At 51.5% G+C, this 24,513-nt stretch overlaps 1 protein-coding gene across 21 annotated transcripts in view; it reads right to left on the bottom strand.

Moving 5' to 3' along the window:
• TCF4 (transcription factor 4) overlaps window positions 1–24,513 on the bottom strand; it is a 117,996-nt gene that overhangs the window by 80,897 nt on the left and 12,586 nt on the right. The window lies entirely within an intron of this gene.

The following is a 24,513-nucleotide window of genomic DNA, read 5'->3' as shown; positions in this document are numbered from 1 at the left end:
TCTGCTTTTCACAGAATGGGTTGGTGTGGAAGGCATTTAAAGGATCATCTGGTTCCCACCCAGACACCTTCCACTATCCCAGATTGCTCCAGCCTGGCCTGGGACACTTCCAGGGATGGGGAATCCACAACCTCCCTGGAAAAACACATGGAAGCACTGGAAGTGCTCAAATTCCTTCCTTTTTATGTCAAACCTCAGGAAACGGGATTGACATTGATCTCAAACACTGTTTTGGCCCATTGCAGTGCTGTTTCCCAGCTCACTCCCACATCCCCACACCATCCCTGGGGAATGCCAGCATCCATTGCCTTTTCCACGCACAAACAGGAGCTTTAATGGAATTCAAAACCCACATTTTGGGTGTTTCTGGCTGGAAAAACTTTCTCCAAGTGCTACCAAAACCCACCAGCAGCTCCCTTCCCACCTGTCCATCCAGCTTCTGGGAGCAGTGGGAATCTGAGGAACACTCAAAATCCAGGTACTGGGACTGAATCCGTGGGATTCCCAAGACCCAAATCCTGACACATTGATAGAGTTTCCCACTTTCCCCCAATTAGGAATTCCATTATCTCCAGAACAGATGAAGGTGTTCACAGCACGAGGCACTCCAAGGTAAATATTTAATTAAACTCCAGGAAAAAAAAAAAGGGAAAGAAAGTGTGGATCATTTCCCTGACAGACCCACTCAATCATTCCAGAGGGTTAATTAGCAGGATCCTCAAAAATCACTCGTGTTGTGGAACAGCCAATTCACTCTGTGGAGCTAAAAACCACTGGATGCCATCCCAGGGATTGGGACGGGCAGAGCTTCCACCACCAGCACCTGGAGGGCTCTGGGCAGCCTGGGTTCTTTTGGAAGCAAACAATCATGGAATGGGGTGGGATGGGAGGGGTTTTAAGGACTGTCCACTCCCATGAGCAGCGACACCTTCCAGAGACCAGGTTATTCCAAGCTGGCCTTGGACACTTCCAGGGATGGGGCATCTTCCGGGAAATCCATTCCAGGGCCTCCCCCCCTCCCAGCTGGGAATTCCTTCCCAACCTCCCAGTGCTCCTTCAGAAAACGAGGAGCGGTGCGTGCCGCGCGTTTTGCCCGGAGTCTCGTGCCGGCCTCTCCCAGTTCTCCCTGTGTTTGTGCTCCCGACTCCCTGCAAGCCATCACTGAGGGGCCCTAATGAAGTAACTGTGACGGACAAATCCATTTCCCCGGCCCTAATCGAATCCGGGCGGGCTGACACAACACAGGGGCCTAATCCGGTTATTCCCCTGATTGGAAAAAGGCCCTTTAGTTCTCATCAGGACAATCTGTGGGGATTGGCTCCTGCTCCGGTGCTTCCCGAGAAAAGCCCCAAATCCAAGCCCTGATTCCTCAGTCAGAGACGAACACGGAGCTCTTGTTCTAACACCAAGGCTTTATCTCAGCTCCAGGGAAAAGAAGGTGAAGACATGGACCTTTGAGCCCCACAATAAGCTCCACCTGTGGAAGAAGATGGATTTGGGAAATATCCTAAATTTCCAGAGCTTTTCAAACGCATGGAATCATAATCACGGTTGGAAGAGACCTCCAGGATCAGCCAGCCGGGAAGGTGTCCCTGCCCACGGCACGGGGTGGAACTGGATGATCCTGAAGGTTTGTAGGCTCCTAAACCAAATTCCAGGAGTTTATTGTGGTCCTTCCAAGTCCTGTCATGGGGGTGATTGGGAATGGGAAACTCCAGTGGCTCCAAAATCATGGCAAAAATACTCCAGGGACTTATTGGAGCTTGGATTTATCCCAGAGTTATAAACTGGGATGCTGATGTTATTTGCCCAGAATGCCAGAATTTGAGAAATCAACCTGATTTAACCACATTAGACAACAGGATATTCCAATAAGAGAATCATCATGGGCAGGTTGGGGAATTTTTTTCAGGAAATACATGATCAAAAAGGTGGGATTTAAAGAGTCATGGAATCATGGATGGTTTAGCTGGAAGGGATTTCAAGGATCATCCAGTACCACCCCCTGCCATGGGCAGGGACACCTTCCACTATCCCAGGCTGCTCCAACCTGGTCTTGGACAATTCCAAGGATGGGGCAGCCACAGCTTCTCTGGGGCACCTGGAAGAAGATGATCCTTAAAATCACAATCCTCCTTGTAGGAATTGTGTCAAAACCAGAGCGAACCTGGAGACTGGATCAGCTCAGGGATTGGGAAGTTTAAACTGCACATCCCCCAGGGCCTTTCTCTTCCAGAAGCTTTTGGCTCCAAATATCAGGACTGGAGAAAACAAACCCCAAACAACAGAGGCAGGGAGGGGAGGGGAGGAGGAGAAAGTCATTCCTGGGATCAGATGGGCCCTTTCTTTGGTGCCTGAAATTCCCAAAGCCTGCACAAATATCCACGGAGACACCGCTGTGAAACACCAGCAGGGTAAACAAACTCAACTGTTCCCAGCCTGGATATTCCCAACAAAGATCCCATTGTCCTGCCGTGGGGTGAGCTCACAAACCCCCACATTGTTGGGCAGCCATACCCGGATACTTTCTGCTCCATCTGCATCATTCCAGCTTTTCCAGAGCTTCGGAGGGACCTGCTGGCTCTCACAACTCCCTGACATGACAGGGTGGCGGCTCCATCCCTGGAATGTCCAAGGCGGGGTTGGGTGGGGCTTGGAGCAACCTGGGGTAGTGGAAGGTGTCCCCGTGCAGGGAATAAAGGATCCTGGTCTGACTGCAGACAGGATGCAAGGGAAATCAGATCCCACCAGGAAAAGACATCCAGTGGATTGCAAGGACATTTTGTGCTCGGTTTGGGGGGTTTGGAGAAGGGAATTTTAATTCCACTTTAATTTCCATGGCCGCCTCTGTCTGCCAATGATATCAAAGGGCATTTGCATATAAAGTGGGTGGGTCGCCCTCGGCAAACGCTGGGAGCCACCGGCCACTGGCAGGAGCAGATCTGGAACTTCCCAGGCAAGGAAGAGCAACCCAAAGGGACAAATCCCCCCCAGCCCGATTCCATAGGAATCGTAAGTCACTGATTACCTGGATTTTTACAGCACAGCAAGGGAACTGGGAAACCCTAAGGACAGGCTGGGATTTCCCTGCTCTAATCCAGCCTTGGGGAGGGAAGATAAACCACTGGGAAAAGGTCAGGGAGAGGGGATGTGTCCATGCCCATGGCAAGGGCTTGGAACTAGAATCCTGGGATGGTTTGGCTTGGAAGGGACCTTGGAAATCCTCTAATTGCAGCCCCCTGCCATGGATTTCATTCCCTTCCTCATGGATGTCTGTCCCTCCTGCAGGATAAAAATGGACACCAAATGGAATCCTCCGATCCCACAATGGTTTGGGTGGGGAGGGATTTTAAGGATCATTCCATTCCACCCCCTGCCATGGGCAGGGACACCTTCCACTAGACCACTTTATGCCAGCCCCATCCACCCTGGCCACTTCCAGGGGTGGTGGGATATCCACAACTTCTCCGGACAACCTGTTCCAAAGTTATATCCAAACATATCTGCCAAAGCTCCTCCAGCTCCAGCACCTGCCCTGCACAGCTTCTCCTCGCCTTCCCCTGGATCCAGCTTCCCTGGGCCTTTTCCCAGGAATCTGGAGGCACCACAACTCAAATTGCTCAAATGGAATCCTTTGGCACTTTTGGAAAACTTGCCCCCTTCCATGCCCAGCCCTCGAAGTCTCTGCCAGGAATCGCTTCCGTGACACCAGGTGGGATTTGGAAGGGAAAGCTCCTGGAGCGAGGGGCCCTTGAAGGCTCCTTCATCTCTGCCCTCTGCTCCCGCAGCAGCTGCTCCCTTTCAGCCTGCCTATATGCTCAGGAGAAACTTCCAGAGCTCCTGTTCTGAGGGGGCCATGATTCCCTCGGGAGGGACCTGGCAGGAATTCCTTCCCAGTATCCCATCTAACCCAGCTGGAAGCCATTCCCTGTGTCCTGTCACTCCATCCCGTGTGGAAAGGGCAGGGTGCCTCTCCCAGCCAGCATTTTGGGGATTTGTGATGGCCCCAAACTCACGTGGAGAGAAGCCCAATTTCCTTTAATTATCCCTATTTAGAAGAAGTAAACAAAGAGGGATCAGTGGAATGAAGAGACACAAAGAGCATGGAAACAGCTGTAAGATTGGGTTTGTATCCCAACTGCTGTTTTTCCCATTCCTTAGTCACTAATATCCCCAAATAAAGCATTTTTAATGTCTATTCTAAATCTAAACCTATCTTTTATTCACCTGAGCAACTGTGGCTGCCCCATCCCTGGAAGTGTCCAAGACCAGGTTGGAATAACCTGGGATAGGTGTCCCTGCCCATGGCAGGGGATGGGAATGAGCTGATCCTTAAAATCCCTTCCAACCCAAACCACTCTGGAATCATTTGGCTGAGTGGTGCCACCTCCTCCTCCTCCTCTGGGAAACCTGGGCCAGAGCCTCCCCACCCTCACAGGGAAGAATTCCTTCCCAATATCCCATCGAAACCAGTGGGAAGCATTCCCCTTGTCCTGTCCCTCTATGCCTTGTCCCCAGTCCCTCTCCAGCTCTCCTGGAGCCCCTTTAGGCCCTGAAGGGGCTCCAAGGTCTCTCTGGATCTTTCCCTTCTCCAGGTGAACATTCCCAGCTCTCCCAGCCTGGCTCCAGAGCCCTCGGAGCAGCTCTGTGGGCTCCTCTGGACTTGCTCCAGCAGCTCCACATCCCTCCTGCCACCCTGACATGTTGATCTCACTGTTACAAGGTGACACAAGCACGGAGAGGCCTGGCTTTGGTCCCTCACCTGACCATATATCCATTCAAACAATCAGAGATCCTATAGACTGACCCTACAAAAGGCACGGACAAAGCTCCACAGGAATCCAGCCCGCCCCAAACCCCACCTTTCACAACGAGCAGCTTTAGGAGCCGGTGGTTCTGCTCTGCCTGAGAGAAGCAATTAGGGAGGTGCAGAAAGGTAATGGCTTCCCAACGACCCGCTAATCCCAACATTAGTGCCTAGCAAAGGGAAGCTGCCAGGAATTTGGAGGAACGCCCGGCGATCTGTCTTCCCTTCAGCAATAAACCTGTGCTATAAACACCGGCGAGGGGCTGGGATACCTTCCCCCCTCCCGCCGCTTTGCTCCAGGCTGGGCTTTGCCCCCAGGATAATCCAGGGCTTTAAAGCAGCCTGCAGATATCCAGCAGCCTGGAGGTATCCATCGGGGTGCCAGGCACAGCCTTCTATTGGGGATCTTTAAACTCCACTTTACTTCACCCCACGAAGGGCTGGTTAATCCTGGGATCCCCTCAGCCACCGAAACACGGAATCACTGCCAGGACCCCCAAAAACCAGCGGAATGACAAGAGCTGACTCACTATTCCAGGACCGCATGAGTCCAGGCTGCAGGATGTAACTGGGATGGTCCTAATCCCAGTTTCCATAACCCATTGAGGCAGAGCTGTCCTGGCTGTCCAGCTGGAAGCATCCCATGATATTTGATCTCCAGACCCCTGGCAGTGTCCAAGGCCAGCTTAGAGCAAGCTGGTCCAGTGGAAGAGGTTGGAGCAGCTGAGCTTTAAGGTCCTTCCAACCCAGCCTATTCCATGAGGACATCAGAACTGTATCAACAAGAATTCCCTGTTTTTTTCCTCCCAGAACTATCACTGGAGGCTGCAAATCCAGTTAGGGCAGGGAGTGTTTGCAGGGAGCAACGACAGGCCCGTCACAAACCCACCAAAACAAAATATGAGTTAAGTCCCTCTGTGCCAGACAAGGCCCGGGATGGGATCCCTTGGGAATGCCGGGGCCACAGCACAATGAGAGCAGGACATGGCTCATTTCCTTTGGCCGCCGCCAAGGCTCGATCCGAGGGCTTGGAAGCTTCCTTCCTGCCGGCATCGGCTGTCAGCAGCTCCGGGACCAACAACATCCTGTTGATGTGTGCACGGAGCAGCTCCCCCGGAACAGCCCGGGATGTGCCTCTGTGCTCACTTACAGAGCCACCCAACAGACCCAGGAATGGGGAGGACTGGGAATTTCACTCATCCCGTGCCGTGGGCTGCACACCTCCCACTAGCCCAGGTTGCTCCAAGCCCCGTCCAGCCCAGCCTGGAATTTCATTCCGGAGATGCTCCGAAATAAATCATGTCTGTACAAAGTCAATCCAACGGCATCATCCATGGGACGCCTGGAAAACGGGCCTGTTCCTGCCATCAGCACCTTGAGAAGCACGGGAGACACAGTGCCACAGGAATTCCTCTGGGATGGGAAAAGGAGCTCTGAATAAGCTCCCATGCCCCAAAGGCGGCGCGAGGTTTCCCAGCTCCAGCTGAATATGAGCCTGGAATAGGAGCTGGGAAGGAAGTTCCCACACCCCAGGCCTGGGAGCCCAACAAAAGCCATTGTGTGGAGAGGAGCATTAACGAGGATTAATCTGGTTCAGATTAATTGGGAAAACACAACGAGATGAAACTTGAAGGATTTGGATAAAACAAACCCAACAAAATTTACTGGAAAATGGAATTGATGGGATCAGCTGAGCCCTCAATTTGGGGAAATTATGAGCTCCTCCAGCCCCACCATCAGGAATGATCTCTGTGATTAATTCCTGTGTAAACAAAACCAGGATCAGCCCCGACTCCCCTGGGGGAGGAGAATCAAAACAATGTGGCCCCACTTGCTCAATCGCTCCGTAAACTCCATATTTCAGCATTCCCGCCTGGAATTGGGCATCCCCAGAAATGTCAGCATCTCTGTGCTAAATGGCTTGTCTGCAACCACCTCATAAATCCGTGTCCGCGCCGCGATCCGACCTGAGGCACTCCAGGGCTCCCACTGCCAGTGTCAACACGGCGCTTAGGGCCCTAAATCATCCGGCTCCGAGTATCCCGTCACTCCCATGGATGTGAGCGCCTCGTTAGGGATCCTGTGGGGCCTGGGGGAAGCTCAGGGAGCCCCCAGAATTCCCAGCAAAGCCTGGAGACCACCCCAAGGGAGACCCCGAAATCCCAACTGCCCCTGGGGCCAAAGGCTGCTCTGCCCCGGACTCTGCGGGGCCCTCGCTCTGCAGCCTGGGATGGATGTTCTGGAGAGGGGCTGGCCAGGGAAAACGGGATAAGGGCTCTAAATACACCCTACAGTGAGTCCAGAGGAGGCCACGGAGCTGCTCCGTGGGCTGGAGCCCCTCTGCTCTGGAGCCAGGCTGGGAGAGCTGGGGGCGGTTCACTGGAGAAGAGAAGGCTCCAGGGAGAGCTGAGAGCCCCTTCCAGGGCCTGAAGGGGCTCCAGGAGAGCTGGAGAGGGAGTGGGGACAAGGGATGGAGGGACAGGCCACAGGGAATGCTTCCCAGTGCTTCTGATGGGATACTGGGAGGGTGGGGAGGCCCTGGCACACGGTGCCCAGTGTGACCCCACACCTGTGTACAAGGGTTTGAGGTCGGTGCTGGTTTGGGTTTTCCCTCATTTAAATAATTCAGTGACGCTCCTTTCTCTTAAATTCTCTGAATTCCTAATTCCCATTGATCTCCCGTAATTTATATCCTATAAAAAACTTGAGTGGGGCAAATAAATGGAGGATTGAGCCAGGATCCTAAGCCACCACAGTTTTGCTGCAGGGAGCAGCGAGCGCAGCCACGGCTTCGCTGTGCCGATGGGTATTCATTTTTTATAGGAAATCTGGATAATGGAAAACACGCCCAGCTCCTTGGATTTTCCTTATAAATATCTAAGTAGCCCCAACCCTCTGAGCACGAGGCGAATCCACTCGGCTCCGAGTGCTTTCAGGAAATTCTCCTCGACTCCCTGTCACAAAGTCCAAGACTCACTGTCTCTTCCCCGAGGGACTTGAATTGCTCTGCCTCTCGTGTGTGTCCCAACTTTCTCTCCAGGACTAAGGAAAGTTTGCAGCAGTCCCAAGGGATTCCCTGTTATCCCATTTTGTCACTGTCACAGTAAACCAGAGGAATTTTAACCAGGTATCGTGCTGTCATTTTCCATGGAAGTAAAGCCAGAGATGTGGGTGTGAAAAGCTCTGGAAGCCTCGGGATTTACTCCTGAGGGCAAAGCGTCCTTCCCAGACAGCTGATCCCAGTGTGGGATACTCTGCATGTTCATAGGGATGCTTGGAATGCCGGAGTGGGTTGGGATGGAAGGGGCCTTAAAGCTCATCCAGCTTCACCCCTGCCATGGGCAGGGACATCTTCCAATATTCCAGGTTGCTCCAAACCCTGTTCACCCTGGCCTGGGACACTTCCAGGGATCCAGGGGCAGCCACAGTTTCCCAGGGCAACCACACTGGCAACACCTGCCATTCCCAGGAGTCCTTCCCATACTCCCCTCCTTTTCTGCCCACGCTGGGAACACCTGTGATTCCCCAAAATCCCTCCCATAAACCTGTGTTTTACCCCTCTCCAGCTCTTGGCCACAAACAATAATCCATTTATTTTCATTCCACAGTATTCCATTCATTCCTGTCTCTTGCTCTGTAGAGGATGTTTGGGAAGACACCAGGAATATCCCATTATATCTGGAGCTTTTGTTCCTTTATGTTCTGGGCTCCAGGATGGCAACAAACCCCACAAGGAAGTTCAGAGCATTGTTCCTAATATTTAAATATGGGAATCAGGGACCACTCCCTGAAAATTCCTTCCTCAGCTCCCAGTACTGTCTCCACACTGGAGCTTTCCCAGTCCTTACTGTAATTTCGAAAATACACCCTAAACTTTGCTTCCATAGCCATAAATCCATGAATAGGTGGTGAACTCTCAGGTATTTTGGGGGGTTTCAGGCGGATGGTGAATTCCAAAGGTTGCCTAGAAAAACTGTGGATTCCTCATCCCTGGAAGAATCCAAGGCCAGGTGGAGCAACCTGGAACAGTGGAAGGTGTCCCTGCCCGTGGCAGAGGTTGGAATGGGGTGATTTGAAGGTCCCTTCCCATCCAAACCACCCCATAATTCCCTGATTGTGCTTAGAAGGCAAAAATAAACCAACAAACAAGACACAAACCCAAACAAAATATTTTTGAAAACAATTCCAGGGAAATTCACAACATTTGTGTCACCGGAAAATCAAAGGCTCCTCTGCTGGAATGGGAAAGCCATGGAACTTGACATGGCTGGGGATTCACTGAAAGGCTCATACCCCAGGTTTCCTACGTGTCTGTATCCATAAATCCACTAATTCCCACTTCTACGGAGACAAAACTGCTGAATTCCACGTGCAGCAGTGCAGGGATCCACCTGGACACCAACTGCTTCCAGGGAGCTGCTCTCCCCTGGTAATTACCCCTGGAAAATAATTGGGAGCTGGGTCTGGGCACGCTGCTTCTGCTGGCAGCTCATGACAGGTTTGTCTCCAAAGGGCTCGGGAAATAAAGACAATTCTGGAGCCAACGATCAGAGCACAAAGATTGATCCCCTTGGCCCCCACGTGCTTCCAGAGATTTCCTGGGAGTTCCTTAATTGGGGAGCCTACCCTGCTCTGAAGGAAAACTTCCCAGCTCCCTCTGATCCGGCATTAAAACCCTGTTTGTGATAACAACTCCTTTAATCCTGAATTAACTGAGTTCCTCTGGAATGACAGGAGCTACATCAGGGGTTTCCTTGGATCAGAGATGGTGTCATTCCCTGGAATGTGACTTCAGCACAGGAAAAATCTGGAAAACTGGGCTGGGACTGGAGAGGTTGTGGCTGCCCCTGGATCCCTGGAAGTGTCCAAGGCCAGCTCGGAATAACCTAGGCTATGGAAGGTGTCCCTGCCCATGGTAGGGGGTGGAACAAGATGATCCTTAAAATCCCTTCCAACCCAAACCATCCCACAAAGCCGGGGAAGCCGAAAGTCCAGCAAATCATCTGGAATGTGCAAAATAACCCCGTTGGACACCTGCAATCCCTTTCTCTGTGACCTCTGTCCGTGAGGGTTTGGGATCAAACTCCCAACAAAAGAGTTGGCAAACAATTCCGGAGGCAGCTTTTCCCGGGCACAGTGGGAAGTTTCTAGTCTGGCTCCTGTTCCAATGGCTGTGCATGGCATTAGCATATTTAAATAGGCTGCTTCCCAAATTAAAGTGGAAGCAGCTATAAAATGATGTTGGCTGAGCTCAGGGGCTCCTCAGGAGTCAAAGCCCAGCCTTCCCTGAGATGGTTTTTCCTCAAATTTCAACAAAGATGGGAGACTTTGCTGAGAAAACAAGTGAGGGAAAAAGAGAGCATGAAATACTCCAAGATCCATCCAGCCTGGCCTTGGATAATCCAGGGATGGGGCAGCCACAGTTTCTCTGAGAAATTCATTCCAGCGACTCACCACCCTCCCAGCCAGGAATTCCTTCCCAACATCCCATCTAAACCAGTGGGAAGCATTTCCCTGTGTCCTGTCCCTCCATGCCTTGTTCCCAGTCCCTCTCAGCTCTCCTGGAGCCCCTTTAAGCCCTGGAAGGGGCTTCCAAGTCTCCCTGGGTCCTTCCCTTTTCCAGGGGAACCCCCCCAGCTCTCCCAGCCTGGCTCCAGAGGGACTCCAGCCCTCGGAGCATCTCCATGATCAGGTTGGATGGGGTTGGGAGCACCCTGGTCTGTGGAAGGTGTCCCTGCCCACAGCAGGATGTTGGGAACAAGACGATCCTTAACATCCCTTCCAACCCAAACCATTCCATGATTTCCCAAGGGTGCTGGAAAACCTGGCACCCTGTTCTACCTTAAACTCTAGGTGTTTCCACTGCCCAAATCCTTGGATATCCTTCACTTCCAGCCTTGGGTATCCACTCTGCAGCCCTTATTGGACTCAAAGACCACAGCCTGGAGCCCATCCCAGCATTCCCAGTGATCCCAGCCGGCTCTGGGATGAGCTCACTCCGAGCTGCACTGGGATACAGAGCAGGAGGGAGCTGCTCCTCTTTCCCTGCTGATCGGCGGCACGAAAGCCAGAGGAAACATTCCCTGGTCCAGCAGAAACCTTCAAGGGGTGAGTCAGGAGTTCCAAAAATACCCTCCCTGAGCTGCAAACAGAGCTGGATGTTGCCATGGCACTGGGGAGAATTCCCGAGGCTCCAGCTTGGCTCGGGGATGAATCCAACCCCAGGAGCAGAGTTTCCTCCACTGCCTTTGGTCACTTTTGCCACTGAGTTCATGTGTTGGTTTTTCCCGGGATTTGAGGTTTAAAGCCAAACTTCTACAGGGGATTTAAAGGAGCAGGATTTCCACAAGTGCCTGGATCCCTGATCCTCAGGGATCACAGAATCCTGGAATGCTCTGGGTTGAAAGGGACCTTAAAGCTTATCCAGTCCCATGGGCAGGGACACCTCCCACTATCCCAGGTTATTCCAGCCTGGGTTGGAACACTTCCAGGGGCGAGGCAGCCACAAATGAGCTCTGTGCTTCCCAAAATCCCACTAGGTCCCTGTGTGCAAATCCAGGCCCCTCTGCCTGTACAAATCCAGCTGCTGGAGCAGGATCCTGCCCCACTAAGGGGATCTGCTCCACCCCGCAGCAGGATGGAGCCAGCCAGGAATGACGCCTCGGTTAACTCAGCTCCCGCACACACACAGCAAGACGCACTCGGGTGGGCGTTCCCAAAAAAAAGGAGGAAAAGTCCAAACCCACACTACTATTCCAGGCTCTCATTCACATCTGTTTAAGTCTGGAATGTCTCCAGCAAGTCTTGCATTCCCTGGAGATCCGGAGCGGGATTGGAACACAAAGGGAGCCGGGGCCCAGACACGCGTGGCTGTGCCAGGGCCGTGGATGCCCAGGCACAGGGAATTCTGGGCTGCCCCCGGTGACCCCGTGGGATGGGGACAGTGCTGTCACCTCGCCCGACCCCATCCCGCTGCTCTCCACCTCCGGAAGCATCCGCGGGAAGGAACGAGGGCACGGCACCTTCGCACTTCCCTTCCCTTTCCCCCCCCTTTTCCAAGCATTTTGCAGCCCTACTCTGACTCTGGCCAGGAGCGCTGGGCAATTCCCTGATGCCCCAGCTGGAATCCCCTGGCCCCCCGTGGGATAACCCCACCCACCAACGGCGACGGCGAGGGCAGGAGCTGCCTGTGCCCAGACATTGTCCAGAGGCACATCCCACAGTTAAAACACGGATACGAGGGGTCGATGTGTGTGGAAGGCACACACTGTGCTTCCAACAGCCTCTGCTCCGGGATGGTTCCCACCACCTCCTGAAATCCAGTCAAACCAGTCCCAGCCCGCACACCCCCGTGTTTTCCACTGAACAAACACCACAGAGAACGGGGTCATCGGGATGCGCCACCACCCCTCAGCTCCAAGTTGTTCCTACCTTGGAATCATGGAATGGTTTGGATTGGGAGGGACTTTTAGGATCATCTAATTCACGCCTGTCATGGGCAGGGATACCTTCCACAGACCAGGTTATTCCAACCTTGGACACTTGCAGGGATCCAGGGGCAGCCACAGTTTCACTGGGAATTCCATCCCAGCCCCTCCCCACCCTCCCAGCCAGGAATTCCTTCCCCATATCCCATCTAACCCAGTGGGAAGCCATTCCCTGTGGCCTGTCCCTCTATCCCTTGTCCCCAGTCCCTCTCCAGCTCTCCTGGAGCCCCTTTAGGCCCTGGAAGGTCTCCCGGGATCCTTCCCTTCCCCAGTTCTCCCAGCCTGGCTCCAGAGCAGGAGCAGACATTGGACACTCCTGTATGGCTGGCAGAGAAACCCTTTATCGTCTCCTTTTGGATTCCCAAGGAAAGCAGGGAACAGAGGGATGGATTTGAGGGTTTTGGCAAGTTGTAAAGCAAAGGCTGGATCTGTGTGATGTGCAAATCAGCCCCGAGCCCAAGGGCCACCAGAAACCACCGGAATGAGGGGAGAAAATCCAGAAATCCGCCATTTCCCAGGATTTCCTAACGGTGCCCCCATCAGTTCCTGCAGGGAACGGGCACTTTGCACTCACAAACATAGACACAACACTGTCCTAAGATTCCATGCTCCCAGGTTTTTGTTAGGAAACAACTCCCAGGGAGTGCTTCCATCAGTCAAAGTGGAGAAGGAGGAGGGGAAGAGTCAAGGAAAAGGAGGAGCAACCTCCATCCCTGGAAGTGTCCAAGGCCGGGTTGGAGCAAGCTGGGCTGGAGGAAAGTGTCCCTGCCCATGGCAGGGGCTGGATCCTTAAAATCCCTGCCAGCCCAAGCTGTTCCATGATTCCTCACACAAACACGGCCCAAACATGGAGATGTTAATAAATCTTATCAAAACCTACACAACTTGTGGCTCCATTTCCCCATCCGAGGTGCTGGAGGCACATTCCTGCTTCCCTGGGAGGCCAGGCCTGTTCCACATGGTCCCACGAGCTCCTTCCCAAGACAAAGCCTTCCTTGTTGGATTCATTTGCTCCCACTCCAAGCCCACCACCACATCTGGTGCTCCCAGTGACCAAAACATTCCCTGTTCACTTCCCAGTAAATCAATTCCTCTCTCCAGCACCGGGGAGGAAAACAGGGCAGGAAAGAAGTGCTGGAGCACTTGGAGTGTTTTTTTGGAGCGCTGTGAATTCCAGGCTCGGCTCCATTCCAGCTCCATCGGCAGCTGCAGGATCCGAGCCCCACTCACAGAGGCTCATTTGATCCATTGTCCCTGCGAGAGGAGCCCGGGAACATTTGCAGGGATCCGTAGAAATACCGGCTGATGAGCCATTAAGGATTCAATGGGAAGGATGAGTCGGGAATAGAGAGGCAATCACAGCCCTCCCGGCGCTCTGCACTCCAATGCCACCAAAATTCCTGCCGGATGAAGCCGGGGCTGACGTCAGTCCCTGCTGCACTTACGCTTTTTCCCGAGAAAAACTGGGTTTACAGGAGCTGAGGATAAAATGGAAACACCAGGGAGAAGCATCTCCCTCCTTTTTCAAAGCCTTCCCATTGAAAATCACAGAATCCTGGAATGGGGTGGCAGGGATTTTAAGGATCTTTTTGTTCCAAGCCCTGCCGTGGACAGGGACACCTTCCACTCTCCCAGGTTATTCCAACCTGGCCTTGGACGCTCCCAAGGATCCAGGGGCAGCCACAGTTTCTCTGGGAAACCTGTGCCAGGCCTCCCCACCCTCACAGTCAGGGGTTCCTTCCCAATACCCCATCTAAACCAGTGGGAAGCCATTCCCTGTGTCCTGTCCCTCCATTCCCTGTCCCAAGTCCCTCTCCAGCTCTCCTGGAGCCCCTTCAAGCCACTGGAATTTGCTCCAAGGTCTCACTTGATCCTTCCCTTCTCCCTGCTGAGCAATCCCAGCTCTCCCACGGGAGATGAAGCCACGACTCCCTCCCTGTTGTCCCCTATCCCTCCTACATCCACCTCCTCTCTATTCTCTTCCTCCCAGTTGTCTCCCAATCCCATCCCTTTTCCCAGTGATCCTACACATTCTCTCATCTCCCACCTCTGCCCCCAGAGCCGCGCCGTGTTTTTCCCGGCCCCAAATCCATGTGGGATGCCTGTTCCCTGCCCTCCCTGCACCCTTGGCCCGGTGTTCCCGCGGTGTTCCCGGCCCTCCCTCATCCCGGTCTGGTGGAGCTGCCGGGCTCTCAGTGCCGAACAATGCGGGCTCTTTGTTCTCCCTGCTCCCCAATCTGTCCTTCCATCTGTTCTCCCTTGTCTCCCACTCCCGGTTTAAGCTCCTGGGGAAGGATCCTCCTCTTTGTTCCCGCTCCGCTCACTCACAGGGAGCTCGTGGTTCCGACCCAACCCACCTCAGCACCGAGATTTTCCAAACCACTCCGTGAAATCCTACGTTTTACTGGGATCCAACTGGTTTGCCCGGGAATCTTTCCCTCGATACGTTAAAAAAGAACAACGCTGATTCCTGGGAAATCCTGTTACAAAAGGGTCGCAGGGAAGCAAACAAAACCACTTGTCTTGGGCAGAGACGGAAAAACAGTAATATTTGCCTTCCTGCCCTCAATTTTTTTGACTCTCAAACTTTGGAATTAAACGGAGCAAAGAGAAAATGATGGATTTCAGCTTTTTTTGTTAAAAGCAAGCATTTCTCACTTGCTCCTTATCCCACTTCTCCGTGTGACTGGAGCAGAGTTCTGCGCAAGAAAAGACAGTCCCCCATCCAAACCTTTAACCCCCAGTGGCTCCAGGTTTACCCTTTCCCTACTAAACACTGGGAATTTGCTAAATTAATCCAGATTATCAGGCAAAAGGTGCAGGAATAGAGAAGGAAGGAGCCATATGACCCCCAAGGTAAAAGGATTTAAAAATAAACCAATTCTTTGTTTTCCGCTCAGGAAAACTGCTTGGAAAAAAATCCCTCTTTGGAGGTCTATGAGCTTTGCAGGTTTGGGGGTGTTTGGTTGGATTTTTGCCATTTTACAGCCATTCCTGTTTGTTTTCCTTCCTTTCCTCATCACCCAAAGTTAAAGCACAAAACCAGCATTCCCTGGAAGTGGTAAAGCCATCAAATATTGCAGGAATAGGGAAGAATCAACTAATAGATAATTGATTTTCAAAATGTGTTTCATTCTGATTCAAGAAAAGAGTTTTCCATGGAAAAGGAAGAGGAAATCTCCAGCACCTCCCTGGATGAGCCCACATGTGTCTTGGGGTGACCACAGGTTTGGTGGCTCCAGGTGACACCATGTTAGCCCAGAGACACCAGAGGGATTTTCCCTGTTATCCAAAGTAAAAGCTCCACCTGCATGAGGGATTTTTTCCCTGCAAGCACATTTCTCCTGGTGTTTTGTGCAGGGAAGCAGAGGGTGAGGAAGCCCTGCTCATACATCACCCTGGTCTTGGTCCCCTCTCAAATCAGTGATGGACAAAATCGCCCAAAACCAGGATTTTCTCCTTAAAAAAATTAGATCCTACAAACTGAGCAGAAATGCAAGCAGTCAAAGGTTTGGAATTACAGCCCCAGGAATTATAACCCATGGACTGGCTGTTCAGTGGGTCAGGGCTGATGGCAGCGCTTGCCCTCATCACCCGCCCCCTGCACCATATCTGGGGGAAAATCAAGCAGATTAAAGCAAAATCTCGCTGAAAACCAACTCCTCCATTACTCCTGAATCCCCAAATCTCCCGTCAGTTTTCCCTGAGAATCATCCTGCTGATGGTTTCAACTCAGGACATTCAGAACAGGGAAAATGAAGGCAAATTCGCCTGATTCGTTATTTCCATGGCAGGAATTGCATGGAAGAGGCAAAACAGCAGCAGGATGATGTGGTGGAGGTTGGTTGGAGTCCTGCTATCGAACTGTGGCGGGAGAGCAGCGTTCCCGTTCCTTTAAGGAAGCCCTTCTTTGATAGGATCTCATTAACCAGTGCTGGAGCAGAAAAACAGCCCATTTACAGGATAACATCTCCTCCTGACTGAGGCCCTATCCAAGAAAAGAGGGATATTGATCTCCCTCCTGCCATAAAAAAGCCCTGCTAGACTCTGAACACTGAATAGAAAACTTCCATGGAATGGGGTCTGCAGCCCTGGCATAATTCACAGGATCACAAAGGGTGGAAAAGACCTCCAAGGTCCTCCAGTCCAGCCTTTGTCCAGTCACCACCTTGTCACCCAGACCAAGAGCTCAGCAATCCTCGCTCACCCCTGAGAGCTCCAGCAACAAATCCAGCAGGTAAATATTGGGAAAGCTTAAAAATGTTCTCAATTCCACAACACACCTGGAACCCAGACTTGGTTCTCCAACCCTGTTCCTGTTTTCCAGCTGACGATGGAGCAGCTCCAAGTGGCTGGAACAAACTGGGAGGATGATCCCAGCTGGTTGAGACCTTCTCACTCTCCAGAATTCCCTGAAAGAATGCTGGAGCTGGGGGGGAGGTCAGGCTCTGCTCCCAGGGAACAAGGGACAGGATGAGGGGAAACGGCCTCAAGCTGCGCCAGGGGAGGGTCAGGTTGGACACCAGGAGGAATTTCCTGCTGGAAAGGGTGGTCAGGCCTTGGGAGGGGCTGCCCAGGGACGTGGTGGATCCCCATCCCTGGAGGTGTCCAAGGAATGCCTGGACGTGGCACTCAGTGCTCTGGGGTCAGTCCCACCCTGGACTCCATGACCTTAGAGGTCTCTTCCAAGCTCCCTGGGATTCTGGGATTCTCCAGACCAGGTCCCACAGCATTAAACGAAAATGGGATTTAATCTCCTCCATTGATATGAAAAAAGACCAGTGGGAAAAAAACCCGAACCCTGGTGGTGCTTTTAGTCCCTTCTGCAGAAGTTCTATCGAATCACGGCTCGGGCCAACTCCATTAGGGAGCAATTAGGCCTTAATGGCCGTCCAGAGCCATTATCAGGGGACAGTTCACTCGCAATACTTAAAGATAATATTTAATTGGAGCAAATTAATGGACTGCCTGGGAGACCAAAGAGATCTATTTAGGCTCTCTGCTTTTCCACCAGGGATGTTTCCCTTTGGAAAGCAACTTGTGTGCCAGGAGAACCGCTGAAGTCGGTGCCCGCCTTCAGACTTCACGTGAGCAGTGAAACCCAGAGTAAAACCTCAAAGAAACACCCAGTGTATCCCTAGTGCTTTATTTCCCCACCCAGCCACAGTCAGTTTGGATCCTCCACAAAATATGCTTGTGGAGATGTCCACCTTCATCTCGTCATCACCACAGTTAATTACTGTTACATCAAAAATTTGGTGTATATCAAAATAAGTCACACACTGCGGATCCCTGGGAAGCAGCTGGTAGCCAAACAGCCTGTTTTCCAAAAAAAATCCTCAAATAAACTGGGAAACAAAGCCTGACCACCTCCAGACCAACAGAACCATGGAAGACCCCATTTCTTTCATATCATAGTCTCCTTGGAGCCTTCCCAAAATCTCTGATTCAAACATGCACCACTTCCTATCAATGCTTGGGTTCCAGTGACCAAAATCCCTCATTATTTGCAAAATCAGATTTAAGGTGATTTAAGGATCATCCCCTTCCACCCCCTGCCATAGGCAGGGACAGCTTCCATAGCCTGGCTTACTCTGAGCCCTGTCCAACCCGGCCTGGAATAACGTAGCAAGGAAAGCGTGAGTTGATCTGTAAATATTAACCCAGATAGAGAAATTTCAGTGTAAGGAAGAAATTTTGCCCTTCATTCCAAAGATCTTGGCATTCAATTCCTTAAAAAGGAGAGGAGGAAAAGCAGGGAAGCCCTTAAATCCCCTTAAATCCATGCCTCCAACTGTATCCCTGCATGATGCTCTGTGACATCACTGCCAGAGTCTCTTTGCTCCAGCAACAGTGGGAAGGTTCAAGGTTTGCACTGTTAGAATCTCCAGAGAATTCCCTGCTGGAAGCAAGTGCATGCTCCTGGGAAGCCCTGGGGGAGCTGCAGAAGTAGGTTATTCCCCTTCCCCGCTGAAGGTTTGAGGTGTTCCCTGCAAAGGCGGTGCCTGGAATAGCGCCCGCCTTTGCACCTCGGTGCCCTCGCCGGCACCACCACACGCCAAGAGTCTGCCACAGAGCTGGGGAATTCTGGGAGGCTGCAGCCACTCCAGAGCACCTCCCGCGAGTAGAATTCCACAGGGTGGGATCCCTTCCCCTGGCAACCACGCCGGGACCTGGCCTTGCAGAGAAGTCACGGGGTCACGGAAAGGTTTGGGTTGGGAGGGATTTTAAGGATCATTCCCAGCCCACTGCACCTTCCACTAGGCCAGGTTATTCCAGCCTGACCTTAGACACTCCCAGGGATGGGGCAGCCACGGATTCTCTGGGAAACATGTGCCAGGGTCTCACCCCCTCCCTGGGGAGAATCCAAGCCTACCCGTCAGCAGACACCCAATCCCAAAGCCATTGAACCCAAGGCACTGAGGAGCAGCTTTGATGTGCAAGGCGGCCACGGACGGACACTGAACCTCTGGAATATCAAGTCCCCAAATTCAAGAGCAGAACCCAAACAAAGACCATTCTGCCTTCACAATCCTTATTAATGTCAGGAATTACAACCCCGGGAACCAATGGCGCCAATTAGAGAATGGGAGACTGGCCTTTGGGTGGTACCTGAAGAGCTCCAGGACCTGGGAGAAGGTAACTGGGGGGTCGACTCCCGGTTGTGCTCCTCGGAACCGCTCCCTTAATTTGACCCTAATGCCCCCTCATTCCACATGGTTCCCGGGGTTTTAACGGAGCTGGAGAACTGGGGGTGTAATTAGAACCCATTCCTGGAAGAGTGGAATCTGGAGCACATCCTAATGTGTAAATGACTCAATAACTTAATTAGGGGGAATGAAGTGCACTTACAGCCACAGATGCTTACGCCGGATCGGGATAATGTGGTGGGAATATATCCCTACTTTTTTAAGGGATATATTCCTTGGGTTTAGAACCCAAGCAGTAGGACGAGGAAATGTGGAGTGTACACCAATTATGGGAAGGATGGCAGGGAAGTCTTTTTAAAGGGAAGTTTTCCTTACAAATTGATGTAAAAAAAATTTTTAAATCACTTCAAAATGCTGGACGGAAACAACTTTTCAATCCCTGCAAATATCATCTCCCAGTGAAATTCCAAGTGGAGTAAGAGAGGAAATTATTCTTCTGAGCAAGCTCACGAGGATAAATCAATAAATAGAGCCCTGCTTTTCCAAGCTCACCTATTCCCAGGATCATTCAGGTTGGAAAAGGCCTCTGAGGTCATTGAATCCAACCCGTGACCGATCCCCACCTTTCCCACAGATTATGGCACAAAGTGCCACATCCACTCATTCCATGAACACCCCCAGGGAGGGGAACTCCACACCTCCCTGGGAAACCCATTCCAACACCTGACCATCCTTTCCATGAAGCAATTCCTCACAGGCAAGTCAGCAGGAAAATTCCCATAGCTTTTGCTATCCGGGTTCCAGCTCTGGGGGAAGAGCACATAAAGTGCTCTTGCTGATCCCAAACATGCCAGTTTTCCATGGGAGCTGACAAAGGGAATGGGAGAAGCTCTAAAAATCACTTGTGTTCATGAGTCATCCCTATTCATCCCTCCCCTCTCCCCGAATCCCTGCTGGAGGTGAATGGAACACAACCACTGAGCTGAATAAACCAAATTATGGGATGTGAGCTTGGAGGAGGCTTCAAACGAAGCAACCAGGAAACGGGGGCTTTGATTTTCCACTGATGGATAAAAGGGCAGGATACAAGGAGATAGCACAAGTACCTATGGAGCTGTAGCTTGTCTGATTCCAAGAAAACAACCTGGGCAAGGGAAAAGTTTCCTGCCCCTGGCAGAGGCTTGGAATGAGCTGAGCTTTAAGGTCCCTCCCAACCAAAAGCATTCTATGATTCCACGGAAAGAAATCCAGGTTGCCAAGTTGCAGTGCCCAGATCACTTTTTCCATGTTATCTTTCCTATATTTATTAATTAACTGCTTCTAATGACACAGAGAAGTGGCTCTTTGTGGATTGACACAAGCAGTGTGAACACCCACCCAAAAATTCCTAAATGCAGGATTAGGCAGCAAGCAGCCGGAATTTTTGATGACAATATGGAATGATCCCTAAATGAGATGCCCTTCCTCAAAGTCCTCTCAGGAAACTCTGATTAAATTAGAAAAGAGATCAAACCCCTTTTCAAGGGGGAAAAAGAAGTTGCCACAATGAATCCAGGAGAGCAAAATGGCTCGTGGATAGGAGCAGAGCCATTGGAAGGCAAAAGTCTAGGAATAATGGGTTGGAATCTGTTGTCACTAGCTGGAAGCAAATCCAAAGTAATCCTGGAGATGCTGGTTAGTGCAGAACCTCCCTGTTGCACCAAAGGAGGGAATTTTTGAGGATGAGATGAAGCAGCGCTGCAGTGAAAATTCTCTGTGAAGGCACAAAGGAGGATTGTGCCTCCCGGGAACGGGAGAGGAGGTGTTCGCCTCTCCCGGGAAGTGTCGCCCTCGGAGGAGACTCCGTTTCACATCTCCTCCTTGGGAGCCGAGTGAAATCAATTAACTCTGCAACTGGAACCAATTAACCCTCGGAAAAGCACAGCACCAACACAGTGGCAGCCCTTAATAAACGGGATCAATGTCATAAATCCATAAATAAAAAGGGAAAACGCTGTGGGGGGGGGAGTTGCCAGGCTCTGTCCTGTGGGCTCCTGGTTCTTCAGGGACATCAGAAGGATTTGGGGGTCTACAACCAAATGAAAACCTCAGAAAACTCGGGATTTCAGCAGCCCCGGGGGGTGGTTAAGATGGGATTCATCCCATGTAACTCCAAGCGGGGCCGGAGTCTCTGAGCCAGCTTTCCAAGCAGGATGAGGACGGATACCTTGAAAGAGGCACCTCTGACCCTTGTCCCGGAGCGGGATGAACCTCCCTCATCTCCGGGGAGGCTCCGCGCTGCCTCTGCCCCATTAAGATGCCAGTCTGTGATCCAGGGCGCAGTGGGAAGATGGTGCCATCTGTGACACGGAGTGAGTGGCCCCGGCCCTGCCCGGCTCCCGGCCCCAGGAACAATGCTATCCCTCAGATCCTGCTTCTCTGCTCTAGCCGCCCTTCCCTACTTCACTCCTGGCTTTACTCGCCTTTTTGCTGCCCTTTTTCAATCCAGCTCACAGCAAATTGGAGGCTATTCCACAGATTATCCATTTTTGCTGGGAATTTCCTCATGAATGAGGTCTTTCTGACAGCAACGGGCGGGGAAGAGGCTTAAGCAGCAAAATATGATTGGAAATATTATTAATAAAATCACAAGTGACCCTGGTGAACACACGGCCCCCCAGACCCCTCCTGAGGCCACACTCCATGCAATGGCTCCATCCCACCCTCCGGACACCACCACAACTTGATTTTTCCAGGGCTGTTTTCCAGAACAACTTTCTCCGAAAACAAAATAAAAAAGAATAAAGCTGCTTCTTTTATAATCCTGCACTTTCTATTTAAGCTCTTGCTCTTTTGGATTAAGGGAAGAACAACTCGCCATTAGGCCCTGCCCTGGTTATCAACATCACTCAGAGTCACAGGATTTATTTTACACTTCAAAAGATGGTCAAAACCAGTTGCACATGTATTTTTTGAAAGTTTAAATATCATATTTAATATCATAAAGCTCCCCCTTGCCTGGCAGTCAGGCACTGTGGTTCAGTGGCCACAAGCACTAACAGGAGGGGGATTCCGGGAGGGCAAAAATGCAAATAGGAATCACTTGATCTGCTCACTTCGGGCTTTCAGGGGTTTCACTTCCTCCCTCCGTTCCTAAATTTTAGGTAAACAACCTCTTCTTAATAACCTTAACCAAGGCAATGCTGGAATTACAGGGGCTCATTGGAATCAAGCAGTTGCTGCACTGGTCACATCCAGGCGGCCCCGCGGTCCGGACGCAGGAGAATCCCAATTTCCAAAGGTGTGTCACCACTGCCCCACATCACACTCACGAGGCCATGGCAGAGCCTTCTACTCTGCGTTTGCTCAGCAAAAAGACTCCATTTTGCCACAAAATGACTCAAATTTGCCCCAAAAAGACTCAGTTTTGTCCCCAATAGACTCAGTCTCGCCCTGCAGCGTTCAGATAATGAAGAGCTTTTCCTGTCTAGACAATCACTTTATACACATATTATATATATATATTTCTTTTTTAATTTGACAATGTGCTTGTTCCTCAGCTAAATTGAGTCTGTGGTTACAAGGAAAATGACCCTTTAATCCCAATAATTTCATGGCTAAGGATTTATCCCACATCCAGGGAAGCAGCACTGGGCACCTGAGCGAGCGAACAGAGCCGGCGAGCTGATAAAAGCCACCCCAAACTCTGGGTTTGTGGTCTGGTCCCGGATATTTTTCCAAGCTAACTTCCTAGTTGGATCCCAACACATTCCCAGGGTTTGCTGTGCACCCCAGCCAAGGGAAGCACGGGTTTTCCACACCGCCTAAACCTCTTAATCAGAGCTCCGCACGAGCGCGGAGCGGCCGCGCACCCGGCACTGCCACCAATTAACCATGTCAGCTCTACAGGCAGACACTGAGCAAGGAGACCAAACACACACGGAATAAAAATGAGGGGAAAATACGCGGAATATAGATCAGAAAAAATATACGGAATATAAAGGAGAAAAAAATATATGGAATGTAAAGGAAAACAGTAGGAGAGGGTAAAACTGCGCTGCCCATCAGTGACCGTGCCGGTTCCTACATTAATGCTCTAATTTGTGGTGTTTACAAGACAGCTAATTTTAGGAATGTGAATTTTCCTCTGTTTATCCAACAAGCCCCAGTATTTCCTAAGTAAGTGGATCTTTCCAAGGAGGATAAAATCAACAAAGGGATTAGAGGCAGAAACCCAAAGTTAAGCGACGTGTTTGCTGCCGGCTCCGACCCTGCAGGATGAGGAATGTGCCGGGCTCTGCTCGGGATTTAACACTGCATTTTATATTTCTGAAGGAAAACAGTTCATCCAGGACAAGCAGGAGAGGCAAAGAGTGGGATTCTCCTGTGGGCAAATCCCGGACACAGGTCTCAGGTAACACTTAGGCTCTCACTTCCTCCCAGCTCTGTTGGTGGACGTGCCTGATCAGAAAGGCAAACCATCCCTGTTCCTCTCCCAAAATCCCTGCTGTCAATTGTCCCTTAAAAAAATGAGGAAAACTGGGCTGTACCCTGTGGAAGTGCAGCTCACAAGTGCTCCCAAATCCCACCCAAACAGCCTCGTGGGGCTGGAATTAGTGACACTTGTCCCAGCCTCATCCCTGCATGTCTTTGTTCCCAAAACCCTGAAGAAATGAGTCTCTTTTGTGTAATGGCACTAGATCCCGATACTCCAGCCTGTCCTGTCCCATCCCACGGTCACCACAAACAGGAGCAGCGTTGGGCCATCAGCAAGGACAGAGGAGTTGGGGCAGCTCCCGTGGCTTCGCCCCCTTCGCTCCCCAGCAGTTGTTCTCCCGCGCCGACGTTGCCGGCAGGGTCTGTCCTGGCAGCGCTGCCGGACCCTCCAGCCCGGCGGCCCTGGCAGGTGCTCCCACAATCCCGGGCCCTAATTCAATCACGCTCTGGGCTGACGTCAGGAAGCACAAAACAACTCCAAGGCTGTGTCTGAACGGGCCCAGAACCCCCGAGATTCAATTAGAGCCTTGATATTCCATCGGGAATCTTATTTAGCTGGATTTAATATCACCAAAGCCTCGGATCAGTTGTTTCTCAAATAGGTCGAGCGTATTTAAATGTACAGGCGGGGGGAAGAGCACGTCAGCCCCACGATCCCAAATTTCCACAAGCAAGCCTGGCTTTTACTCAGGAAAAACAGAGTCTGGTTTGCAGATGCTATAGAACAAAAAGAGCTGCATCCCTGTTTTGCTGGGGATTACATCCATGCCTAAGAATTAATTCGGGCATTTCAATTCTTTCCCGGTTTTGGACCCCTAAATGATCCCAGCAGAAATCCTGATTGCCACACACGTGATGTTCCACAGGGATTTGGGTTGGGTTTTTAACATACACTTTTCCAGGACCTCCAGGTCGGTGGTGTAAGGGGAAGGATGCAAAGGGAGATCTCCTTGGGGAGCCTCCCTGGATCTGGGAATGAAGCACTGACCAAGGAAGGAGCCACATACACACACATGTATGACAAAGCGGGTGCCATACACCTCCATGACAGAGCAGGGGTCACACACACACACACACACATGACAGAGCAGGG

This window comes from Manacus vitellinus, unplaced genomic scaffold (genome assembly GCF_001715985.3).
Source record: "Manacus vitellinus isolate BGI_N305 unplaced genomic scaffold, ASM171598v3 scaffold_115_pilon, whole genome shotgun sequence".
In the NCBI taxonomy this organism is placed as follows: Eukaryota; Metazoa; Chordata; class Aves; order Passeriformes; family Pipridae; genus Manacus; species Manacus vitellinus.
The sequence above is the reverse complement of the archived record's forward strand: the minus strand, read 5'-3'. Positions and strand labels throughout refer to the sequence as shown.